The sequence below is a fragment of the Urocampus carinirostris genome, chromosome 17 (genome assembly GCF_059441175.1).
Source record: "Urocampus carinirostris isolate Australia breed hairy pipefish chromosome 17, RoL_Ucar_1.0, whole genome shotgun sequence".
NCBI lineage: Eukaryota > Metazoa > Chordata > Actinopteri > Syngnathiformes > Syngnathidae > Urocampus > Urocampus carinirostris.
Window position 1 is genome coordinate 31,359,125 of NC_142365.1, and position 17,867 is coordinate 31,376,991.

A 17,867-nucleotide genomic window follows, 5' to 3' on the forward strand; every position below is an offset into this window, starting at 1 on the left:
GGGTTTCCTCCGGGCACTCCGGTTTCCTCCCACATTCCAAAGACATGCATTTCAGGTGAATTGGCCAGTCCAAATTGTCCCTAGGTGTGAATGAGCGAATGAGTTGTCTGTCCCTGTGTGCCCTGCGATTGGCTGGCAACCAGTTCAGGGTGTCCCCTGCCCACTGCCCGGAGATGGCTGGGATGGGCTCCAGCCCCCCCGCGACCCTAATGAGGATAAGCGGTACGGCTGATGAGAAGATATATATATATATATATATATATATATATATATATATATATACCACAGCCATATCCCCTAGTGGGAGGTGGCTAGAGTCATTTCTGACTCTTTTTGGGAGATTGATTCAGAGGAGGGGATTCCCAGCCCCCTCGCTCCACCCAACTGAGGTGTTAGGAGTCATTAGGTGACCAAACCCCCCAATTCCAACCCCTAATAGTGAACGCCAAGCAGGAAGGCAACGGGTACCAATGTTTAAGTCTTAGGTATGACTCGGCCGAGGCTTGAACCACAACCTCCCAGTCTCGGGGCGGGCGCCCTACCCCCAAGGCCACCAAGCTGGTACATTTCTTCTTACCAGCCTTAAAGATAGAAAAGTGCTAGAGTGCTTTGGCAGCTAGTGGTAGAAATACAGTGTTGCACTTACTGCCTAAATGTGTCAAAAATGTGAATTTTATCTCTGAGCCTGATGTGCTCATGAAAAGAACGTTCCCGACCCCTGATGTAGAGGTAAAAACCTTGGAACTTTTAGTTCTTGGCTCTTTCTACCTGGCTTTTGGGGGGAAAAAAAGAAACCTGACAATATATTTTTGATAACGTTAATGACTTGCATGCTAGGAGCAGTTGTGCAAGCGTCCAGCAGGACAGGAAAAAAAATGTTGTAAGACAGAATGACTGAGATCTTCCCATTATCTGTGTGAATGGGTACTGTTTTATAGTATTGTCATACTAGCCTAAAAGTTGGCATGCTCACAGTTTTTATCCTAATGAATTAAAATGAAAGAGACAGATGGATAGTTATTTTCTAAATTAGGCCATATATTTGGGTACTATTTAAACCAGGGGTCTCAAACTTAATTGAATTGGGGGCCGGTGAAGCTAGGATCCGGATGAGGTTGGGCCAAATGGGGTTATCCACAAAAGCAGCGCCGATAAACACAGGGAAAGTGTTTGTTCACTCGATGTTGCTGTAATGTGTCGTGAAACCAAATTGACTCATAGGAAGACTACAAACTATGAAGACTGAAATTGAGCAAAAGCACCCTTTTTCTTCCAATTTTTACCCAGCATTTCTTGAAGAAAGACAAAAAAACGAACACGTTTTTTTGAATGAATATGAAATAGGGAAGAAAAATAAGAAACAAAAATGCAAATAAAGGAAAAGGGGAATACAAAGAAAAGTCGGGTAAAATGGAAAATGAAGGAAAAAAATTCAAATGAAATAAAGAAAGCATATGAATTAAAGAGACAGAAGACAATAATGCAATTTTCTTGCTACTATCTATTCAATGTTTTAATCTTCTCTTTTGTTTTTACTTTTGTCTTTTTGTCTTTTTTTGCTTTTTCTGTTTTTTTCATTTTTTTACTTTCTTATTTCTCTTCTTTTTAAAAGTTATGAGGTGCATTTTGGTAACTTTGAGTCTACGTATTTTGTGTCCTTTCGTTGTGCTTTTAACACTGGTTTTCAGTGGCATGAAAGAAAATAGAGACATTCAGTGGGAAAATAATACACACTGTTCCTCTCACCCTGGGGGCCGCAATTTGCCCCCGGATTGCGAGTTTGTGACCCCTGATTTATATGCTTTAAGTTAGAAATCCGATACATATCCGATCTTTTGGAATGCGACTTCTGTGTAAACAGTCGAGACGCATCCATGTGACATCCATGTCATCGATAGGTGGTAAACTATTCTGCCTTCAATCAGGCGGAAGGAAGCGGAGGAATCAACAACCACCGCAGAAGAAGATACAGAGTGTCATGAATTCACACATTCATGGAAGTTGAACTCATGGAACCGCCAGCGTTGCGTTGCATACAACTGGATTCACAAGATGAGGCTAGACGTCACTGCTGTTGACAACAGTGGTGCTAATTGATAAAGTGAGAGTCTCCTCTGGTACAACATGTCCATAGTCAGTAACAGCCCGTGATCAAATTTTTATTGGCATGCGGCCCTTGTCATAAAATTCATTATTTCTGGCCCACCGGTAATATTGACTGCAGTATAAAAGAAATTTGTACAAAGAAAAAAAAGATGGACCAGTGTTGTTTTGTGAATTAAATGCGTAACCCAGCTTTAAATGTTAAAAAAAAAAATCTTAAAATCTCAAATTGGTTACCTAACTGACCGTTAATTTGGTCCAACGACGTGCAGTCAAGGAGGGCCGGTGAGGCAGGACCACTTTTTTTTAATCATATTTTTCCCTTTGACATATTTAATACATTTTTATCCTGACTACATTGTCCAATATCATAGCATAAAATGTCTCACAACAGTGATATTCTTGACAATATAGACAATTCAATTCAATTCGGCGCCTTGCATGGCTGCATGGCCACTATTGGTGTGTGAGTGTGTGTGTGAATGGGTAAGTGTGAAGCACATTGTAAAGTGCTTTGGGAGGTCCTCATTGACTTTAAAAGCGCTAAATAAACCATTTACCATCTATCAGCAAGTCAACCCATACAGCAGGCATGTTCAAAGTCTGTCCTGGGGGTACCACCCTTGTTTGAATGGTGAATGGCCTCTCTCATTAAATTATTACTATGTGGCTCACCAGTAATGTTGACCACAGTAAAAAGTAAATTTGTTCAAAAAAAAAAAACAACACAATTTCACCAGATGATGACAGTAGCCCTTTGGCTACTTTGCCCTTGGCTTTCTGTGAGAATCTTAGCCTATTCCATTTCGGACATGGTGACTGTAAATAAGAAAGGAAAGTTGACTTTGAGGGCCGTTGCTTCCCTTACAAGTGGAAATTGGAGTATTTTTTTTACTGAAATACGAAACAACTGCGTCTCATTTGCCAAGAGACTGTGGCTGTTTTCAAAGAATGTAATATTAAGGGGCACTGCCAGCTGAACCATGCTAACTACAAAAACCTAACTGGGAACGAACGCTGTGAAAAGGTAAAGCAATTAGCAGCTGTTTCAACGGCACATCAGCGCTTTTTCGCGAGACCCCGCAAGTGAAATGAAAATGTTACAAAGGTGAGCTACGAGGTCACAACACTGATCACCAAGCACTGCACACCTTTCCCAGAGAGTGAATTCATCAAAGACTGTTCAAAGAATGCCAGATTGAATAGTCAGCCCTCACACTCAGCTTACCAAATCTGCTCCCCTGCTCTAGTGGTAGATAACAGTAGTTACATTCAAAGCACGTCACATGGCGAGCGTTCAATAGGGCTGAAGCGAGGTTTGGATTTAATTAATATTCGTGTGGGACAACGCTCCTCTGTTAACATCCATGACTACTTTTGCGAACATGTGTGCATTGCGTGTGACCTCACGTGTTCTCGCATGCAGACCAGTTGTAGTATTCACACAGGAGCTACAGTCGCATACAAGTTGCATTTAGTTGGAAATGTGGACAAACTCACAAAAACATCAGATTTCAACCCAAAAAAACCTGAATTAAGTATTAAGTTCTGCAGTGTGAACCTAGGATAAAACCTTGCCCTATGCTCCATTATTGGGTACTGTTTTGTAATCATTGCTAATACGCAAAAATTTGGCATGCTTATAGTCTTCATGCTAACGAATGAAAATGAAAATGTATTGAGACAGATGGCAATTTCTTTGTGCAATATGCCCTTAGGTACTTTTTCAACTGGGAATTAAGAAGATGATAACAGCTAGCTTGTTAGGATGATCTATCACTAGGATAGGCAAACTAGGGCCGATGGGCCACAAAAGGCCCGTGAGGTGTTTTACGTAATATGGGGATTGATTTGTTACCACTTTTCTCCCTCGTGTCCCCAACATTAAAATAGATGGCTAGATTTCTCTTGTATTGCTATTCTTTATCATGTATTTATTTTATTTGTCAAGATATTTATCAAATTTAATGAAAAGACCATAATCTTAACAAGCCATTTTGCGTTTTGAGTTTCAATAACTTACGTTGCTGTAATTCTGAGCGTTTTCAAACCCATTTTATAAAATGCTTTATTTATAGAAAAAAAAAGGAATATATCGTTGCTGCTATTCTCACATTTTTTTGTCATTTCTTTTATTTTTAGCTGAATGCAATGTGCAAAAAAAGGCAAAATATATATACTGGACTGTCTCAGAAAATTAGAATATTGTGATAAAGTTCTTTATTTTCTCTAATGCAATTAAAAAAACAAAAATGTCATACATTCTGGATTCATTACACATCAACTGAACTATTTCAAGCCTTTTATTATTTGAATATTGCTGATTTTGGCTTACAGCTGAAAAAAACTCAAAAATCCTATCTCGGAATTTTAGAATCCTTCCTCAGACCAAGTAAAAAAAATAATTTTATAACAGCAAAACTTAATCAAACATTTGAAAATGTCCATTGATGCACTCAGTACTTGGTTGGGAATCCTTTTGCACGGATTACTGCATCAATCCGGCGTGGCATGGAGGCAATCAGCCTGTGGCATTGCTGAGGTGTTATTGATGCCCAGGATGCTTCGATAGCGGCCTTCAGCTCATTTGCGTTTGTAGGTCTGGTGTCTTTCATCTTCTTCTTAACTATACCCCACAAATTCTCGATGGGGTTCAGGTCAGGGGAATTAGCAGGCCAATCAAGGACAGTGATGCCATGGTCAGTGCACCAGTTACTGGTGGTTTTGGCACTGTGGGCAGGTGCCAGATCATGCTGGAAAATGAAATCCTCATCTCCATAGAGCTTTTTAGCAGATGGAAGCATGCAGTGCTCTAAAATCTCTTGGTACACAGTTGCATTTACTCTGGACTTGATGAAACACAGTGGACCAACCAGCAGCTGACATGGCTCCCCAAACCATTGGTGACTGTGGGAACTTCATACTGGATTTCAAGCAACTTGGATTTTGCTCCTCTCCAGCCTTTCTCCAGACTCTGGCGCCTTGACTTCCAAATGAAATGCAAAACTTGCTTTCGTCTGAAAAGAGGACTTTGGACCACTCTGCAACTGTCCAGTGCTTCTTCTCCATAGCCCAAGTCAGACGCTTCTTCCGTTGTCTTGAGTTCAGAAGTGGCTTGACCATGGGAATACGGCTATTGTAGCCCATTTCCCGGACACGTCTGTGAACTGTGGCTTTTGATACCTGGACTCCAGCTTCAGCCCACTGTCTTTGAAGCTCCCCCAAATTCTGGAAGGGGCTCTTCTTCACAATTTTGTTAAGGCTGCGGTCATCTCTCTTGGTTGTGCAGCGTTTCCGGCCACATTTTTCCCTTCCAACAGACTTTTTGTGAATATGCTTTGAAACTGCACTCTGTGAACAGCCTGCTCTTTGAGAAATTTCTTTTTGTGTCTTACCCTCCTGATGGAGGGTATCAATGATGGTCCTCTGGACAGCAGTCGGATCAGCAGTCCTTCCCATACTTGTGATTTAGTTTACTGAACCAAGCTGAGTGTTTTTAAGGCTCAGGAAACCTCGCAAGGTGTTTCGTGTTAATTAGATGATTCAGGTGATTAGTTGAATAGCCTACTTGTATACTTTTTCATGATATTCTAATATTTTGAGATAGGATTTTTGAGTTTTCTTAAACTGTAAGCCAAATTCAGCAATATTAAAATAATAAAAGGCTTGAAATAGTTCAGTTGATGTGTAATGAATCCAGAATGTATGACATTTTTGTTTTTTTAATTGCATTAGAGAAAATAAAGAACTTTATCACAATATTCTAATTTTCTGAGACAGTCCAGTATATTTTTAAAAAAACATCAAAAGAGAAAAATACATCCTTTTGAAATTGCTGTGACAAATATGAAAAAAATTATATAGGCCAACATCTTTTTCCCTCGTTTATTGCCGAGGTATCGATTTTGAGACTCTATCAGTAGAGACAAAAATAAAACCAATCATTGTGTTCTTCCAGGGCCAATTTTCTTTTTTTAACCCAATGCGGCCCACGACTCTAAAACTTTGCCCACCCCTGATTTTTGATAAGGCACTGTGGGTTAAGAAAGTGGGTCAATGTTTTTGCATATTGTCCTTTCAGTGGATACAAATTGATAAAATGCCACCATGCTGGTAATTAGCATGTAAACCCAAATATGAATTTGAGAATTTACCTTGCCTTTGAATTAGACGCAAACTCTGTGTGGGATTGTAAAATGAGTAATTCAATAGACTTGGTATGCGAACAAAGCAATGTTAACAAGCTGCATTAGAGGCCATTCGCATTTCCACATGTTTGACAAATTTAATTTAGTATTTAAATCATATCAAGAGTTCTCAATCAGAGTTTTGTCACATACTTTTGTCAGAGTAAATAGTAACTGTAAATGGTAAATGGTCTGCATTTACATAGCGATTTTTAAGTCACTGAAGACCTCCCAAAGTGTTTTACAACGTTCTTCACTTACCCATTCACACACACTCACACACTGATGGCGGTGTCAGCAATGCAAGGCTCCTGCTTATTCGGGGCATTAGGGTGCAGTCATCCCAACATTAAACTCTGAATCGAGCTCAAAATATGATGACTTTGAGTTTACCAAGAAAAAATTAGAGTTCCAAAGAGTGGTTTGGATGCTAGCGGTCTATGTATTAAGAATTTCGAAATCAGTCTACCTCAGCAAGTTTTGCCCTGAGGTTAGTTACCGTTTGAGTATCATATTAGCACATTAGCTTCATAGTTTGGATGTGTTTGTGGCATTAATGAGCTTGATTTTAAACCTGATTAGGAAGATGTCGTTGAACAATCAAACCATTGTATGATTCAATTTTCTGTGTATTGAGTTTGGGGCAGCAGTAGCTCAGGAGGTAGAGTGCTCGATCAGAGATCGCAGGTTTAAATCCTGGCTCCTCCGTGTTACATTTTGAAGTGTCCTTGGGTAAGACACTGAAAAAAAGCGCTATATAAACGCAGATCATTTCATATCTCTTTAGTAGAGTTAATGTACAGTTTAATGTTTTGAAATGGACATCAACACTACAATACAATTATTCAATTGTTAGTGTTGAATGTGCAGGAGGAAAACTGCTTTTTCTTTTGTCTACATAACACGTAGTCCCTTCATATCTTTGTTTTTATTTTGATATGAAAAAAATACATATGTCATTTATAGCTTATTTTTGTTCTCGTTGTAATTCAATGAAATTCATTGCAGCTTCTTCTTCTCATCTCAGGGTTTTTTTCTTTTTTTTTCCCCCAAAATGTATCTGGAATGTTCTGTAGATTAGCATCTGTATGGACTTTAATTGTTGTCAAACGGTGTTTTTGTTTTTTGGGGGAAAATGTTTGTTATCAAAACTCTTGCTTTAAAATTGTGTTTTTTTAAAGTTCATGTTACGCCATTAAAAGTTTGCTTATTGGCCTTTGCTTTACCTGACCTGCCTCTGCACATCTGCCCAGACGCGGTTGCCGGCGGATACCAGGCTGCCCTCTGAGGACAGCTGAGGTGCCCAATGACCTGTCCTGAAAATAGCTTACCAGTGCTGGGCCATTATGATTTTCTAGTCAAATCATTTTTTTATTGGTTGACTGAGTCTATTTAACCCTAGTTCCTACTGCTCTCTCATTTTCTCTTCATCTCTTGCCCTCTTTCTCTTTCGTTCTCTCTCTCTCTCTCTCTCTCTCTCTCTCTCTCTCTCTCTCTCTCTCTCTCTCTCTCTCTCTCTAGTCCTCTCTCTATCTCTCTCACTCTCTCTCACTCTCTCTCTCTCTCTCTCTCTCTCTCTTTCTTTCACCTGTTGTTTATCTCTAGAGATTTACTTTTTCTCTCTCTCTCTCTCTCTCTCTTTCACACTTTCTTTCTTTTTTTCTTTCTTTCTCCTTTATAATAGGATGTGAAAAATCGGAAATTTTAAAAAGAATGAGAAATGAGAACTGCAACACTGAATAATTTTAATTGTTTAATTTATTCTTTATTGTATATTTCCATGACAAGTCTCACCTGCCTCCTTTGACTTCACGTCACTGTCTGCAAACACCTATCATGCTAATAGCTTAAGCAAAACCATGTTTTTAGTTAGTTAGAATGCATTCTGTTGACTAAGCCCACCCTTATAAAACACATCCTCCCTCAGGTAATGTTTCCCATGAGAATTATTTCAGTGTAAACTTGAGACAGCAAGCTGAGTAACCAGTACAATAGGAACTAAATCCTAATTAGGTGAAAAGAAGTTACCAATATATTTTATGCACCGATACAATCAACTCAATAAAAAAAGTAGACAAAATGTGTATGGACCCGTTGCACGTGACATCACCTTGCCTTCCCTGGCAGAATGAAAGCCATGCCGGATGGCACCCTAGCGGACAGCACGTGAATGAGCATTTGAGTAAAAACAAATATCAATAACCACGACAGAAGAATGTAATTATATATATATATATATATATATATATATATATATATATATATATATATATATATATATATATATATATATATATATATATATATATATATATATATATATATATATATATATATATATATATATATATATATATATATATATATATATATATATATATATATATATATATTTATATATATATATATATATATTTATATGTATACAAATATATATATATATATATATATATATATATATAACAACAATACAACAATTAATGGCTGAAATGTGAAATGTTAAATACTTAAATTAAAGCACTCATTTATAAGCAGCACAACCAGGGGAAAAGCAATGAAAAGAAGCCGACAGACAATTTGAACATAATATCTCATCTCATTAGCTTTACCGCTTATCCTCAGTAGGAAACATAATACAATTAACATTACAGGTACATGATATAGATATTTTTAGGCAACAGAGTAGGCCTTGCACCCCCTGCCGGCCAACCACTGAAACAACTCGATAAAAACCTTGAAACAGAAACCGCTAGAGCAAAGTAATACGAGTTTAACATTATGCCCTATGGTCAAGTACGCAGTGATATTTAAGTCCTTCTATAAGAATTTGTAGTTCCTCTGAGGTGTGCTTTACTTTTAGAAGCCAGAGTAGAAGCTTATGGCTAACAGGATTAGCATTTCATGGAGTAAACTTTGCAAACACGTGAGGTTGGGGGTTTTCTTCTACGGAGAAGTAAGAACCAGAGGTGGGTAGAGTAGCCAAATAATTTACCCAAGTAAAAGTACTGTTACTTTAAAAATATATGATTGAAGTAGAAGTAAAAAGTTGACATCCAAATAATTACTTGAGTAAAAGTAGAGTATTACCGGGTGAAAAAACTACTCAAGTACTGTGTAACTGAACAGTCATGTACTTACATGGAGGGGTTTTAAGCAACGGTTCAATGTAGCCATAGTACACTTTCTTCACAAAACTATTCAAGTAAAAGTAAAAAGTATAGATATTGAAAAATACTCCTAGAAGTACCAAATATCCCGGAAGTTACTCAAGTAAAATCAACAGAGTACAGTGCATCCGGAAAGTATTCACAGCGCTTCACTTTTTCCACATTTTGTTATGTTACAGTCTCATTCCAAATTGTATTAATTTAATCTCTTATCTTAAAATTCTACACAAAATACTCCATTATGACAATGTGAAAAAGTTTTTGTTTTTTTCTTTACTTTTTTTGAATTTATTAAAAATAGAAAAGTAAGAAATCACATTTACATAAGTATTCACAGCCTTTGCCATGAAGCTCAAAATTGAGCTCAGGTTTATCTTTTTTCCACTGATCATCCTTGAGATCTTTCTACAGCTTAATTGGAGTCCACCTGCAGTAAATTCAGTTGATTGGACATGATTTGGAAAGGCACACACCTGTCTATATAAGGTCCCACAGTTGAGTGTGCATGTCAGAGCACAAACACCAAGCATGAAGTCAAAAGAACTGTCTGTAGACCTGCGAGACATGATTGTCTTGAGGCACAAATCTGGGGAAGGATCCAGAAAAAATTCTGCTGCTTTGAAGGTCCCAATGAGCAGAGTGGCCTCCATTATTCGTAAATGGAAGACATTTGGAACCACCAGGACTCTTCCTAGAGCTGGCCGGCCTTCTAAACTGAGCGATCGGGGAAGAAGGGCCTTAGTCAGGGAGGTGACGAAGAACCCAAAGGTCACTCTGTCAGAGCTCCAGCGTTCCTCTGTGGAGAGGGGAGAGCCTTCCAGAAGGACAACTATCTCTGCAGCAATCCACCAATCAGGCCTGTATGGTAGAGTGGCCAGACAAAAGCCAATCCTTAGTTAAAGGAACATGGAAGCCCGTCTGGAATTTGCCAAAAAGCACCTGAATGACTCTCAGACCATAAGAAAAAAAATTCTCTGGTCTGATGAGACAAAGATTGAACTCTTTGGTGTGAATGCCAGGCGCCATGTTTGGAGGAAACCAGGTACCGCTCATCACCAGGCCAATACCATCCCTACAGTGAAGCATGGTGGTGGCAGCATCATGCTGTGGGGATGTTTTTCAGCAGCAGGAACTGGCAGACTAGTCAGGATAGAAGGAAAAATGAATGCAGCAATATATAGAGATATCCTGGATGAAAACCTGCTCCAGAGCGCTCTTGACCTCAGGCTGGGGCGAAGGTTCATTTTTCAGCAGGACAACGACCCAAAGCACACAGCCATGATCTCAAAAGATTGGCTTCAGAACCACTCCATGAATGTCCTGGAGTGGCCCAGCCAGAGTCCAGACTTGAATCCGATCGAACATCTCTGGAGAGATCTGAAAATGGCTGTGCACAAACGTCTCCCATCCAACCTGATTGAGCTTGAGACTTATTGCAAAGAAGAATGGGCAAAACTGCCTAAAGATAGGTGTGCTAAACTTGCGGGATCATATTCAAAAAGTCTTGAGGCTGTATTTGCTGCCAAAGGTGGATCAACAAAGTATTAAGCAAAGGCTGTGAATACTTATGTAAATGTGATTTCTTAGTTTTCTATTTTTAATAAATTCAAAAAAAGTTAAAAAAAAAACTTTTTTACATTGTCATAATGGAGTATTTTGTGTAGAATTGTGAGATAAGAGATTAAATTAATACAATTTGGAATGAGGCTGTAACATAACAAAATGTGGAAAAAGTGAAGCGCTGTGAATACTTTCCAGATGCACTGTAACTCTTTACTACCCACCTCTGGTCAACACTGTCACATTTTGACACCCCGTGCGTGCAAGTTGTGAGGAAAGAATGAAAAAAGCTAGCTGTTTTTTTATTTAGTCTTTTGCTTTGAATGCATCTCGGCCATGGTTGACACCGCAAAAAAAATAGGCCGCACCGGAACGCCTTCAGATCGAATGTAGCTAGTGATGACGGTACAACACGCCTGCTATATAACGAGGGATGAATTATTAAAGCTCAGTGCGCTTTTGAAGTGATTATAGAAAATGAGTTATTATTCATTGCACTTGGAGTTGGCATATTGATTTAAAGTGTACACATTTGTGTCACTCTAAAACAGACTGATTTAATGACGTTCAATTTTGATTTTTTTGAGGGAGTTTGAAAAATCTTAAATCTTGTTTTACTGAGAGGGACATTGTGTGTTAATTAGCATCCCCCTAATGGTCAAGCTTAAAACCAGTGTCTGAAATTCGTGACAAAAAGTTACCGGACACCTGGGCAGACAACTCAGTTGCCTGCCCGATTTTTTGGAAAATGAGATGCAAATGCGCGACCTCTGTATAATGCTCCGGAAAGCTACTCGATGCAGTCTTCTGATTGACTGCCGAGTATGCAAATGGGCTCTATCCACGACTTACTTCCGCGTTCAAGTAAGGATGGTTAGTCATTTCCGGTCTCTCGTAAACAGCACAAATAAAGCGCGAAATAACGTCATGGCGGAGTTAACTTATACATGCTGTTTGTTGGGGTTGCCGAAGATCACGGTAAATGATGTCCGGAAAATTGTCCGAGCATCCAGCACAGAGCAAAGTTGAAAAAGCAAGAGTAACTGCATCAAATTTCAGGGGGGTCAGTCATGTTGCTCCAAGCAAAGCAGAAAACCTGGCAGAAAGACTCAGCCGAGGAACACATCAAACTGAACACATGAAAAGGGGTCTGCAAATAGAATCAAGTGCGTTAAAGGATTATGCCGTTTTAAAAAATGTGAACTTAACCACGTGTGGGCTAGTGGTTCATCCCGATGCCCCGTGGTTGGGTGCATCACCTAACGGGCTGGTATATGACTCTATCGAGTGACCATCATTTGGGCTCGTTTAAATTAAATGCCAAAATATACAAAGTTACATAGATTGCAAGTACATCAAAATTGATAATGGTGTGCATAAGATGAAAGAAATCCATTGCCATTATTGGCAAGTCAAGGGGCAGTTGCTGATTCCAGGACTTGAATGGTGTGACTTTGTTATCTTTGCCAATGAAGACATTCTTGTGCAGCGCATTCGCAGAGACAATTCTGTGTTGCATTGTATGAAACAAAAAGTTGATTCGTTTTTCTTGTACACACATATATTAAAATACCTTTCAATGTGCAAATAAGTTGACATGGTAAAAATTTTAATGCAATAATCTCTTTAAAGAAAAAGTCAACGAGCTGCAATAGGAGCCATGTGTGTAATTTAAAGAACGCAAAAACATAGCACATAATTCAAAACTAAAGCATATTGCAGGTAATTTATCAGGAGTCAAATATCTATACACTTCTGTGGGCATTAGTTATCAGGTCTGAGCTTTGAAAATGACGGCTACACACTCGAGAGCTACTTTTAACAATGAATTTGTCTCTTCGATTATTGATGACCCACAGTTTTCGTAATTCAGAGTTTTGGGGGAAACGTATGGAAGTTTAGGACTGAATTACAAGTAGCCGATGCTGTACAGCAGTGGTGGCTGGCCGAACTGTCTCCCCATTTTTTAAAACAAACGTGTGCGCTTACAAGTCCTACTGACCTTCGGTGGGCATAATAAGCGTTGAAATTAATTGCAAATAACGTCCAAAAATAAATCCGTATTCGGCTTTGGCGGGTTTGTTGCTAGCATAACATTAAGACCAGCGCTGACTGGAAACTTCAAACCATCCTGAGATTTTTCCTGAAATACGTCATCGTCTCTCGTGCACAGTCTATTGTTAAACGAACCGTAACTCCGAAATTTCCAAACCGAACGAAGATTTCGAAATCGTAATAAAATGTTTTTTTGAAAAAAAAAAAAAAAAAAAAAAAGTTGTCAGCCACCCGGGCAGACATCGTTGTGTAAGTTGTACACCAGACGTAAGAGATGCACGCCCTGCTAAAACATTGCAAAGTGGTCAGCAGGGTCCAAATGGGGCGAGCAGGTCTCAGACAAAGGCTTCGAAGCGGAAAAAAAAAACCTTAGTGGTGACAGAAATAGTAAGGTTAGAGCAGGAACGACATACCAACAAAGCAGTTTCCCAAAGCCGACAGGGCGGCTAGACAACATAGGAAGGTGTCATGGCCCGACTTATGGCCAGGGGCTTTCCTGGAAGTCACCTTTTTGATAGACCAATTAAATGCCAGGTTCACTGAGACATTTTTATACCAAAAATACCCAATAAAAGTGATGCAGACGCCTAATTATTTTCCAGCTGAGAGAAGACCTAGGAACATTGAACCTAGGAGCTTGCTCATCAGCTTCTTGATGTCCCTCAGTCACCGCAAACATTGTATTTCACTTGGGAGGCTAATAGTTACATCTGTGTCTCTTTGATGAGAGGGAAAAACATACACAACTTTGGGACACGGCAATCTTGTCTTATCTCTGGGTAACATGAGAAGACTGTTCACAAAACTTCAAAACTTACTATTATACCTTAATGAAACATAGAACCCGCGACCCTAATAAGGATAAGTGGTAGGGCTAATGAGATGAGATGAGAAACATACTACATGTAACATGTTATACAAATGTTAATAAGAGGCAAATTTGTGATAACTATCAGATCAAAATCCAAAATGGCGGCGCCCCCTATGGCTGCGGCTGGATCTGCTCCCGACAGTTTCTCACATTCTAGTCAAAAACCCCAACCTTCGACTCAGTTTATGAGGGCGAACAAAGACAACTCTAACTGTAGATTAATATACGATCGCAGTTTTTTGCTGGATATGCGAACATCCAGAAATCCAGCGCAAATTTCGACGATCACTCTGGAGTGTTTACTTAGCCTCGGAGTGCTACGTCAACAGAACACAGCGGCTTACAAAGCAGCGAGTAAAAGTGGCAAGCGGAAGCGCTGTGACCGGGGAAGGAAACGAGGTTGTCGGGCCGGGCTAACGGCTCGGATGAAGGCTAAACCCTTCAAAACGCCTCTACCATCCATTTTCCTATCCAACGTCCGCTCCCTGGACAACAAACTGGACCATTTACAATTGGAATTCTCATCGAACCGCGAGTTGACGAACTGTTGTGCTTTAATTCTGACGGAGACATGGCTAAACTCATCTATCCCGAATGACGCTGTTAGCATTGTGGGGCTAACTGCTTTCCGCGCCGATAGAAGCGGCAAGCTCACCGGCAAAAGCAAGGGTGGCGGTCTATGCATTTATACAAACAACAACTGGTGTAGAAATGCGAAGATAATCTCGAATCACTGCTCACGAGACATTGAACTTTTGACGGTGATCTGCAGACCCTTCTACCTACCGAGGGAGTTTAGCGCGACCATCATTACTGCCGTGTACGTGCCCCCCAGCGCTAATACGAAGGAGGCAATGGACGTTCTCTACCGAACTGTGAGTGAACTGCAGCATGCTTACACCGAGTGCATTTTTATTGCGGCGGGGGACTTTAACCAGGCCAATATGAAAACAGTTCTCCCGCATTTCCATCAGCATGTAAATTTTGCTACAAGAGGTAGGAACACATTAGACCTGGCCTACACAAACATCAAAGGTGCATATAAAGCAGACCCCCGCCCCCACCTTGGCTCATCAGATCACCTTTCTGTTATGCTAATTCCAGCATACAAGCCCCTGCTGACCAGAGAAAAACCTACAGTGAAGCAGGTGAGGGTGTGGTCTGAGGGGGCAATGGAGGCACTACAGGACAGCTTTGATTGCACTGATTGGGACATGTTTAAATCGGCTGCCACTTACAACAACAAAATAAATATAGATGAGTACGCCATTTCTGTGTCAGCCTATATCAGTAAATGCGCAGAAGACGTCAGCAATACCAAAACTATATGCACCCGTGCCAATCAGAAGCCCTGGATGACTGCTGAGATACGCAAACAACTAAAAGTACGGAACCTTGTCTTTAAATCTGGTGACATGGAGGCGCTGAGATCAGCGAGGGCTAACCTGAACCGTGCTATCAGACTAGCAAAGCGAACGTACAGTCAAAAAATCCAGGAACGTTTCCTCAACAAAACCAACACCAGGGATATGTGGAAAGGCATTCAGGCCATTACCAAATACAAGCCAACCACCGCCCCAGTGCAGGACACTAGCATGGACTTTCTGAATGACCTCAACAAATTCTTTGGAAGGTTCGAGGCACAAAACGGCACCACTGCAGCGAAAGCGGTTCCAAATCAGGACGAAAGAGCACTCCACCTGGACTCATCTGACGTGAGGAAGACCCTGAGAAGGGTCAACACAAGGAAGGCTCCAGGCCCGGACAACATTCCGGGGCGGGTACTTAGGGAGTGCGCCGATCAGCTGGCTTGTGTACTAACAGACATTTTCAACACCTCGCTAGACCAAGCCAAAGTACCATCATGCTTCAAATTTGCCAACATCATCCCAGTGCCAAAGAAACCCCAGATCTTATCATTCAACGATTACCGGCCCGTTGCACTGACTCCTATCATAATGAAGTGCTTTGAGAGACTGGTTAAAGAGCACATCACCTCCAGTCTCCCCTCCTCATTCGACCCCTTTCAGTTTGCCTACAGGACAAACCGCTCCACCAGGGATGCCATCTCCTCTGCGCTTCACCTGAGCCTGACACATCTAGAGGAGAAGAACACCCATGTGCGGATGCTGTTCCTGGACTTCAGTTCAGCATTCAACACCATCATCCCACAACATCTGGTAGACAAAATGAGACTCCTGGGTTTCAACACCCCCCTGCGGAACTGGCTGCTGGACTTCCTCTGTGACAGACCCCAATCAGTGCGGATAGGTCAGAACAGTTCAGATGTCATCTACCTCAGCACGGGCTCCCCCCAAGGCTGCGTCCTAAGCCCCTTGCTGTTCACCTTGATGACACACGACTGCGTCCCTAGGTCCGCCACAAACCACATCGTGAAGTATGCTGACGACACAACAGTGGTGGGCCTCATCAGGGATGACAACGACCTAGCCTACAGAGAGGAGGTGGAGCAGTTGGTGGGCTGGTGCAGGGACAACAGCCTGGTCCTGAATGTTGACAAAACTAAAGAGATCATTGTCGACTTTAGGAAAAACCAGCCCAACCATGCCCCACTTTGCATCAACAACAAGGCTGTGGAGGTTGTCAGCAGTATCAAGTTCCTAGGGGTGCACATTACAAACAAACTCACCTGGTCCGTGAACACTGCATCACTGGTTAAGAGGGCACAGCAGCGCCTGTACTTCCTGCGGAGGATGAGGAGAGCCCACCTGCCCCCACCCTCCCTCATCACATTCTACAGGGGCACCATAGAGAGTATCCTGACCAGCTGTATCTCTGTGTGGTGTGGAGGCTGCAGCGCTACCGACTGGGGTAGTGTGAGGAGGGTAACGAGGACAGCAGAGAAAATAATCGGGACTACACTTCCCTCCATTCAGGACATTGGCCAGAAGCGCTGCCTATCCCATGCTAAGAACATTACCGGGGACCCCTCTCACCCCCATCATGGACTGTTCACTCTGCTAGCCTCTGGGAAGAGGTTCTGCAGTGTGCGGTGCAGGACCACCAGGCTCCGCAATAGTCTAGTCCCCCTGGCCATTAGACTGTTAAATGGTCAATCTAACATATAGTTAACTTAAATCTAAACGGCTGCTAATCTGACTTTTTGCACTACTGGCAGTTTTTTATAGCTTGCCACTCATTGCACATTGCTCTCTGCACTATGGTAATTACAGCGTTATTGTTACAGTGTTAATGTTACTGTGTACCTGACTTGTTAACCTGACTGCCCATTTTGCACATCTGGTTAGCTACTCTTCTTGCACTATCGGCACTATGGTAAAATACTATACGTAGCCAATTACAATACAACTTTATTTATATCTGTACATTCAAGGAAACTGTGGGGGTCAGATGCATCGACATTTCGTTCTGTATACACGTGTACTAGAATGACAATAAAGTAGATCTGAATCTGAATCTGAATCTGAAAGATACAGTAATAATTAGTAATCCCTTAAGCATGGCTCATCTTCCTTACTTACAACGCGCTACCTTGCCCTCAAAATCTGCATCTGTGGTTCGGCACTAAATATATTTGCCGTCTCTGTAGTGCTAACAATGCTAGCCTTCAGCACATTATTTTGGACTGCAAGATGTCACTGTCCCAAGGCCGCTACAGATGGCATCACGCTGTTCTGAAGAAGCTGGCAGAGGTGGTCAGAGCATGCAAACAGGAAGCAAACAGCCGGCTAGCCGTCCCTGCCAGTTTGCAAGGGCTGGTGAAAACATCAATGCCCCCTGTAATTAAAAGGCTCTTCTTACCCAGCAGTTGCAGTATCTCTGGGAGATCACCGACATAGTGCTGTGGTCGGTAGCCAGCAAGGTGGTATTTTTGTTTTAGACACACAAAAGGACAATTAGGACATACTATACTTGGCACCCTCAAAACATTTTATATAAGTA